Source organism: Trichechus manatus, unplaced genomic scaffold (genome assembly GCF_000243295.1).
Source record: "Trichechus manatus latirostris isolate Lorelei unplaced genomic scaffold, TriManLat1.0 scaffold00079, whole genome shotgun sequence".
NCBI classification, from domain to species: domain Eukaryota; kingdom Metazoa; phylum Chordata; class Mammalia; order Sirenia; family Trichechidae; genus Trichechus; species Trichechus manatus.
The window spans coordinates 1928862-1937842 of NW_004444015.1; positions in this window are offsets into that span (position 1 = coordinate 1928862).

Here is an 8981-nt window from a genome sequence, read left to right on the forward strand (position 1 = left end):
CAGATTTCTTCGTTCTTTTGGCAGTCCATGGTATATTCAATATTCTTTGTGATTTTCCACTCATAGCAGTCCCATATGACAAAGTAGAACAGCTCCATAAGGTTTTCTAGGCTGTAATCTTTATGGGAGCAGATTGCCAGGTCTTTCCCCCTCAGAACAGTTGGGTGGTTTGAACTGCCAACCTTTTGGTTAGCAGCCAAGTGCTTAACCGTTGTGCCACCAGGGTTCCAGTCTTTCCTCCTAGAATACTCTTTACTGCAACCCCTTCCATGTTCTTGACTAACTACCAGCCCTCCTTTGGGTCTTGATTTAAATTGCTCTTTTTGTCTTAACCGACTGCATCCATAGAAAATTCTGAGTTAGACTTCCCTGCTAAGTGCACACATATTATTTGAATTCCACCATTTTAGCACATATTAATTAAAAATATTTATAGAGCTATAATGATGATGATGATGATGATGATAACAGCCATAGAAGTAATAACTGGTGTTTATAGGACACTTGGTCCCTGGGTGGTGCAATTCGTGCTCAACTATTAACCAAAGGTTGGAGGTTCAAACCTACCCAGCAGCACTGCAAATCAAAGGTCTGGCGATCTGCTTCCATAAAGATTACAACCAAGAAAACCCTAGGGAGCAGTTCTACTTTGTAACACATGGGGTCACCATGAGTAAGAATCGACTGGAGGGCAACGAGTTTTTTTTTTTTTAAATAGGATACTTACACAGTGTTAGATACTGAGAATACAGTGGTGAGCAAAACCAATATGGTTTTGGCCCTCATAAGATAAAGAACAGTATAAACAAGTAAACCCACAAATAAAAATATATTGGGTTGAATCACATGACATTGCTATTTGACCATTTTTTACGTAAAAATGATATTTCACATATTTTTAAAATGTGCTAAGTACTAGACAGCAAAACACACACACACACACACACAGACACACACACAGAAAGGAAAAGACTAGGAGAGATGCAGTGACTCCTTTAGAGGAAAACTTTTCCCACTAGACTGTAAAATACTCTGGATCAGAGACCAAGTTTTACTTTTCATTGTATTGCCACATAGTAAGAGTTCAAAAATGATTGTTGAACTGAGAATACCACACTAACAGTATATAGAGAGAAAACTGTGAATATATAATCAATAGTGCATTTAGCTCCAGCAAAAACTAACAAATTAAAATTTTGAATGTAGAAATGGATATTGAGGAAATTCCCCAGGTATTATGGTTTTTGGAATTTTAAAAAACTATTAGGTTAAATTCAAATAAATCATAGTATTTCAGATGTTGCTTTATTTAATTTCTCTGCCTTATCTCTAGAAAAATATGTACATTATCAATAAAATTATGGTAATCATGAATGAACAATTAGGAATTGCAGGGGGAGGGGAATGACCAATCTAAATAACTGAGAAATGCTCACAATATTATTTCAAACGAAAAAAGAACAATTTATTCACCTACACAATTTAACAGTAGCTGAACACACACTTTAGCCTTCAGGAAGTCTGGAAAAAAGTAATTTGACTCATGGGTAGATAGGTACTTTACAGTGCTAGAAAGTTACATCTGAGGAATTGCTCTGATTCCAGATCAGTGTCACATGCAAGCTAGATACATTTTTTTCTCTGCTGTTAAAAATATGTGAAGCAGACACATCCAACTTGTTTCTTTCTTGCTGTTGTCTTCTAGCTCCTACATTCAGTTGTCAGGTTACCGCTGAGGTCCACAAAGTTATTGTTAAACTTCCATTGGCCATTCCTACAGTACCTATTCTCATAGTTTCCTCCCTCCTTCAGGCCCTCTGAATCTGCTCTTTGACTTCACCAAGGAGCTCTGGCACTTAATCTTCCCCTTTCTCAAGGTCTACCCCACAATCCCCATCATATTCCCCTCTCTACTGAGTCTGGACCCCCAAGTCAACCACTTAACTTACTTTCTCTTTAGGATTCTCAGCAAGTTCATATTCCTCTACACTTACCCTGCCAACCTTCCTCCCTGGGTCAAGACGCTAACATGACTTCATTCCTTTCCACAAGCTCTCAAATAGACCTGGAGGCAACCAAACCACAATGCCAATCAGGACCAGCACAACAGCAGCAGTTTACCACTGTGGAGAATATTTGAAATCTGTCTCAGTTGGGTTGTTAACGCCACCGGAGAAGGCTTTTCCTGATCATTCTCCAATTCAAGCCATCTATTTTCCCAAACCTTCACTAGGCTCCTTGAACCTCTTTCTCAACTTTTGCCCCTTCACTGGAAGACAATTGCTCTCAAACTCGTGTGTGCATTAGAATCACGTAGAAGGGTTAGAAAACACAAATTGCTGATCCTCATCCCTAGAGTTGCTGATTCAGGACATCTGTGGTGGGGCTTTATAATTTGTATTTCTAGCAAGTTCTCAGGTGCTTAGGGTGCTGCTACATCCCCTCACAACTAAGCTCCTCCACAAAATAGTATACATACACTGTCTCCATTTTCCCACTACCCTTAACTCCTTACCCTAATTTCAATTTGTTTTTTTCCTAATTTCCCATCATGGACTATTAAATCATTGAATTTAAAACTTTCTTCTCTTATAATAAAAGATTTAATGCTATAAATTTTTATCTAAGGACTGTTTTAGCTGTCTACCACACATTTTTGGCTTATTTTGTTTTCATTTTCATTTGGTTCAAAATACTTTCTGAGTTACATTGTGATTTTTTATTTGGGTCAAGGGTTATTTAGTAGTATTTGGTTTAAATTCTAAACGTTTGCTGAAGTTAGGGCGATAAATTGTTCCTTCGTCTGTATACTGATTTTTTATCACCTTATTCTCTCAACTGTCAATAGTCTTAACAATCTCCAAGTACAATTATGGGCTTGTCTATTTCTCCTTTCAGTTCTCAAATTTTTTGCTTCATTTACTTCAGAGATCTTTTAATCATGCATACACATTTAAAATTATTATTTCCTCTTTTTTAATTGACCCCATTATCATTAACAAATGACTCTCTTTATCTTTAGTGATATTCCTTGCTCTGAAATCTGATATTATTATAGTCATTCCAGCTTTATTTTGATTAGTGTTATTATGGTATATTTTTTCTTTCATTTTACTTTTAATCTATCTAAGCCTTTTTATTTAAATCAAGTTTTCTTTTTTTTTTAGTCAACTACGTATAATTGGGTCTTGCTTTTGTATCAAATTTTAAAATCTCTGCATTTTCTTTTGAGTGTTTATGCCATTTAAATTTAATGTGAATATCAATATGGATTCTATTTGCTTTCTATGTGTCCCATCTGCTTTTTTTAGATTTTGTTTTAAACTTTCTGATGCTTTCTTTTGGATTAACTGAGTATTGATATTCTTCAATATTATCTCCATTTTTTTTTTTTTTGGCTTGTTAGCTATACATCTTTTTTTAAAGTGTTTTCTATAAGATTTGTATTATATAATTTTAACTTGTCAAATTCTATCTTCAAATAATGTATGTACATTTCACATGTAATATGAAAAATGTATAGTGATGTATCTTCACAGCCTTCCTTTTAATCTTTGTGCTATTGTTGTCATACATTCTATTTCCTTATGTTTTATAATCTCACTATATTTTATTACTATATTAGCAATCAAAATACCATGTTAATGACTGGTATTAATCATGGAAAAGAGACAGGAGTAGGAGATTTTGCAAAGGTCACCTTCCTTTTGTATTAAGGCTGGAGAAGAGAAAATGTCTAATGAATTGATAGACAGGAAAGATCCAATTTTCTCCAAAGGAAAATCTAATTCTGTTAAAACAGAATCTTGAAGAATGAAGGTTTTACAACAAAACCTTTCTTAACTGATAAAATACGATGGAACATTTAGTTGTTAGGATCCTAATACAATTTATCAATGGATCAATAACCCCATATTTTAAAAGAAAATGATGAACAAAGTGAAATTATTAGCACTGGAGGAAATGGAAGGCACTTTGGCTCATCTTACAGATATCAACACTTTTGAGGGATGGTAAGTAGAGGAAACAGGTCTAGTTATAAGACTAGCCCTATTTCTCTACATGTCTCCTTAAATCATTGACTTATTTTCTTTCAGAAGGATTAAACTAATTCACTCTCCATGGCTAAAGAGAAGTATGGTAGAAGATGTCATACTATTATTATGCCATAAACAGAAATGCTGCCATAATAATTTTAGTAATATAAAACAAATTATGTCACAGTGAGACTAAGTCAAAGCACTCAATATATGTATTGATTTGAGTATCAGGGTATAGTGTAATTGCTTTCACAACGATGCTATAATTGCAACTCTAAGTAAATTTATTTGTAACAGTTGTACTTTTTTGCCTCTTTCTGCATCAATAGTAATTATGAATTTTGTTGATATCAAGGGTAATTTAGGCCAATATAATCCCACTTTAATTTACAGATACAAGTATATAATGAAGGTAAATGAGAGAAGATAACAGAGAAACAGAAAGTGTACATTGTTTATGAAATATATATTAACAATGAAGTATTTTGAGTTTCCCTAGCAAACTGGGCTTAACCCTAAAGCAAAAATTATATCATTAATCATAAATTGCTGTATCATTTATGATTCTCAGGTGTGTGTTTCAAATGCTATTGCTTGTATTAACGAAGAGGTGCATAAAGAGAAAATAATACTGCTTCTGTCAAGGAAAACCTCATCTTAAAAATAATAAAACTGCATATTTTTTAGGGGATACATATGTACCTCTAAAAAAGACCATGACTATCCTAGAAACAATGATAATACATTAAGAATGAGGAGAAAATACACTACCACGGTAATGATACTCTAGGTTTTCATTAGTAATTTCATTTAATTATTTGATTCATCTGGATTATGGATTTTATTTTGGTGTATAGTGTGAGGCAAAGCCATAATTTTATTTGTGGGTTTTTTTTTTTTCAGTTTTTATTTAACCAATTTTCCAAGAAGCATTTTGTTGACTAAACAATCTTCCCCTATGCATGTGAAATGCTTGATTTATTGTACAATAAATATTTGTATATTCTTCAGTCTGTTTCTGTGTTTATACTGTAGTGATGTTTGTGTTTCAATACCACATTATTCAGTTGTTGAGTTTTGAGTTCCGTAATTGAGTTTCATTCAATATGTTTTGGTTTTGTTCGTTCCAACCCACTTACCCTTTAAAAAAATTTCCCTCTTTATCCTATTCTATTTTTTTCTTAACTTATCTTAGAGCTTTTGACTTGTTGAATTAAAATACTTAAGTTCTTCAAAGCACAAAGTCCTCATAGCCCTACACACTTAATAGCAGTGAATATCAATGTTTAAATATAGTTTTGCCAGTGTGATGATTAAAATACATCTATTTTTAAAATCTTATTTATATTTATCTTACTACTAAGGAGGAAAGAAACAAAGAAAGAAAGGCGAGAGGAAGGACGGAAGAAGGAATGAAGGAAAGAAAGAAGGAAGGGAGAGAGAGATAGACAGACAGACACATGCTGTTTATTGTCTCTTCACCATCATCCCCTTCCACCAACAGATAGACAAAAAATGATATACATGAGCATAGACACTTTGTCTGCTTTAATTTCTACTGTATCCTTAGTGTCTAGAACTGTGACTGGCACATAGCAAGTGCTTAGTAAATAGTTTCCAGCCAGTTAAAATGTTCTTAGGTGCCGTCAAGTTGACCCTATGGACAGCAGAACGAAACACTGCCCAGTCCCGCATCACCCTCACAATCGTTGCTATGTTTAAGCCCATTGCTGCAGCCACTGTGCCAATCCATCTCATTGAGGGTCTTCCTCTTTTACACTGACCCTCCACTTTACCAAGCATGATGTCCTTTTCCAGGGACTAGTCCCTCCTGATAACATGTCCAAAGCACCTGAGACGAAGTTTCGCTGTCCTTGCTTCTAAGGAGCATTCTGGCTGTCCTTCTTCCAAGACAGATTTATTGGTTCTTCTGGCAGTTCATGGTATACTCAATATTTTTTGCTAACGCCATAATTCAAAGGCATCGATTCTTCAGTCTTCCTTATTCATTGTCCAGCTTTGGCATGCATATGAGACAATTGAAAATACCATGGCTTGGGCCAGGTGTACCTTAGTCCTCAAAGTGACATTTTTGCTTTCTAACACTTGAAAGAGGTCTTTTACAGCAGATTTTCCCAATGCAGTATGTCGTTTGATTTCTTGACTGCTGCTTCCGTGGGTGTTGATTGTGGATCCAAGTAAAATGAAACCCCTAACAACTTCAATCTTTTCTCCGTTTATCATGATGTTGCTTATTGATCCATTTGTGAGGATTTTTGTTTTCTTTATGTTGAGGTATAATCCATACTGAAGGCTGCAGTCTTTGATCTTCATCAGTAAGTGCCTCAAGGCCTTTTCACTTTCAGCAAGCAAGGTTGTATCACCTGCATATGTCAGGTTGTTAATGAGTCTTCTTCCAACCTGATGCTGCATTCGTCTTCAGTAGTCCAGCTTCTAAGATTATTTGCTGAGCATACGGATAGTATAAGTCTGTCACATTTCACCATTCATCTGTGAATATGCCACCACTCTTATGGCTTGTCAGTTTGTTGAGGCTTGTGTGTTGCTTGATGCTGGAAGCTGTGCCAATGGTATTTCAAATACCAGCAGAGTCACCCATGGTGGACGGTTTTCAGCAGAGCTTCCAAGCTTAGACTAGGAAGAAGGACCTGGCTACCTACTTCTGAAAAATTGATCAGTGAAAACCTTATGAATAGCATCTTTTATTCACCCTCCATCTTATACCTGTCCTCCATCTTGTATCCACCCTCCATCTTGTATCCACCCTCCATCTTGTATCCACTCCCCATCCTGTGTCCACCTTCCATCTTGTACCCACCCTCCATCTTGTACCCACCCTCCATCTTGTATCCACTCTCCATCCTGTGTCCACCTTCCATCTTGCACCCACCCTCTATCTTGTATCCACTCTTGGATTTCAACTACACAAGAAAGTTACATGCAGGAAAAAAATATCTCCTTTCTGATATGATTTGATCTACAACTTACACCCACGTAAAGCATTATCTTTAACCCTATCTAGGCTTTCTCAAATGAGGGCAGTGGTGGTTGAGTGGTAGAATTCTTGCCTTCCATGCAGGAGACTCGGGCTAGATTCCTGGCCAATATACCTCATGCATAGCCACCACCCATTTGTTAGTGGAAGCTTGCATGTTGCTATGATGCTGAACAGGTTTCAGTGGAGCTTCCAGACTAAGAAAGACTAGGAAGAAAGGCCTGGTGATCTTCTTTTGAAAATCAGCCAGTGAAAACCCTATGGTTCACAACTGTCCTATCTTGTTTTGCATAAGGTTACCCTGCGCTGGGACCTACCTGATGGCAGTTAACAATTGTTGAAAAATAGGTGAGCCCTCTGGTGGTATCAACTATGCTGCACAGCCCTTTTTGAGGAAGAGCTTTTTCAATAAACATCTTGCTTAATTTCTATGGTTTATTTATATTTACCTCTTGTCCAAAGGTAATTTGATCTTACAAGAAAGGATTCCGATACGGTTAGAACAAGGGAAAAGCAAACAAGCAAACAAAACTAAGACAGCTTAATATAACCAAAGGCTGCATTTTGTTCTTAAGGCAAAAGAGTGGTGGGGATGGGCAAGAAGGGTTTTGTTAGCATTCTGCTAGGTACCATACTAGGTGCTTTGTATATGTTATGCCATGCAATTCTTACAGTGATCCTCTTAAGCAGATTATCATCCCTAATTTACAACCGATGATACTGACACTTAGACAAAAAGAAGTGTATTTTATAGTCATCAATGATTAAAAGCAATAATGACAAGCTGTTAATAGAGGTAAGCTTTCTTTCGTTTCTCTAAGAGAAATTTGTCACATAAATGCTCATGTGTTAGGACATTGAAGAACACCTTGAGTAGTGTCTTCCATCATAATGTTACAGAACATTCTGAGATGTTCTTAAGACGATTCCTTCTTACATATTGGTCCTTGATTTAAAAATGAAGGCAAAACAGCTGTAAATAACATACTGAGGTTATTTTTAAAAGTGAATAGAATACTGTAGTCAAGGTGTGGAGCTTTTTGGTTATATGATTTCCCATAAGAACAGAGCTTGCTGATGCTAGACTAACGGAGGATTAGATTATTTCTTAGATTGTTTACCTCAAATATCAGTCATGTCAGGTTTTTACCGTTCCAAAAGGGACACACATTTATTTGTAAAATATTTGGAAATAGAGAAATTTTATAAGAAGGAAACGCAAGTCGCACATATTCCTGCTTCCTACAAATGATGACCCTTAACATTTTATATGTTTCTTTCCAGACTTTTTGTTTTGTAATTGCATTTCTCTTCTGTGTATGTGTGTTTATATGCACTGGGGGAAAAAAAAGGCAATCAGGACTTGTTTTTCTAGCAGAATGGCAGACTGGATATCCTGAACTATTCTCCTATGGCAAACAACTAAAAATACTGGATAAAGCATTTCTAAAAACCAGATTTTAAATTACAGCATTGCACTCACTAGAAAATTAAGGAAAATCCTTAGAGGATAGAAAGGGAGTGGAATTGGTAATCAAGAATAATAAATGAACTCTGAGACTAATTTTGCCCAGGAAGCATCTGTCAATCCCTATGACTCTGAGCTTCTCTTTGATGCCTAGTTGGGGCAAAGGTGGGGTGAGCATACATCCTAGTTTGCCTGGGGCAGTCCTCATTCATTCTTATTTTTCCTGTTTACTTATCAAACCAAAACCAAACCTGTTGCCATCAAGTGCATTCCAGCTCACGGAGGCCCCATGTGTGTGAAATAAAACTGTGCTCCATAAGGTTTTCAAGGCTGATTTCTCAGAAGTAGATTGCCAGGCCTTTCTTCTGAGGTTCCTCTGGAGGTGCCTCTGAGTGAGTTTGAATTGCCAACCTTTCTGTTAGTAGTTGAGTGCATAACCATTTGTGCCACCCAGGGA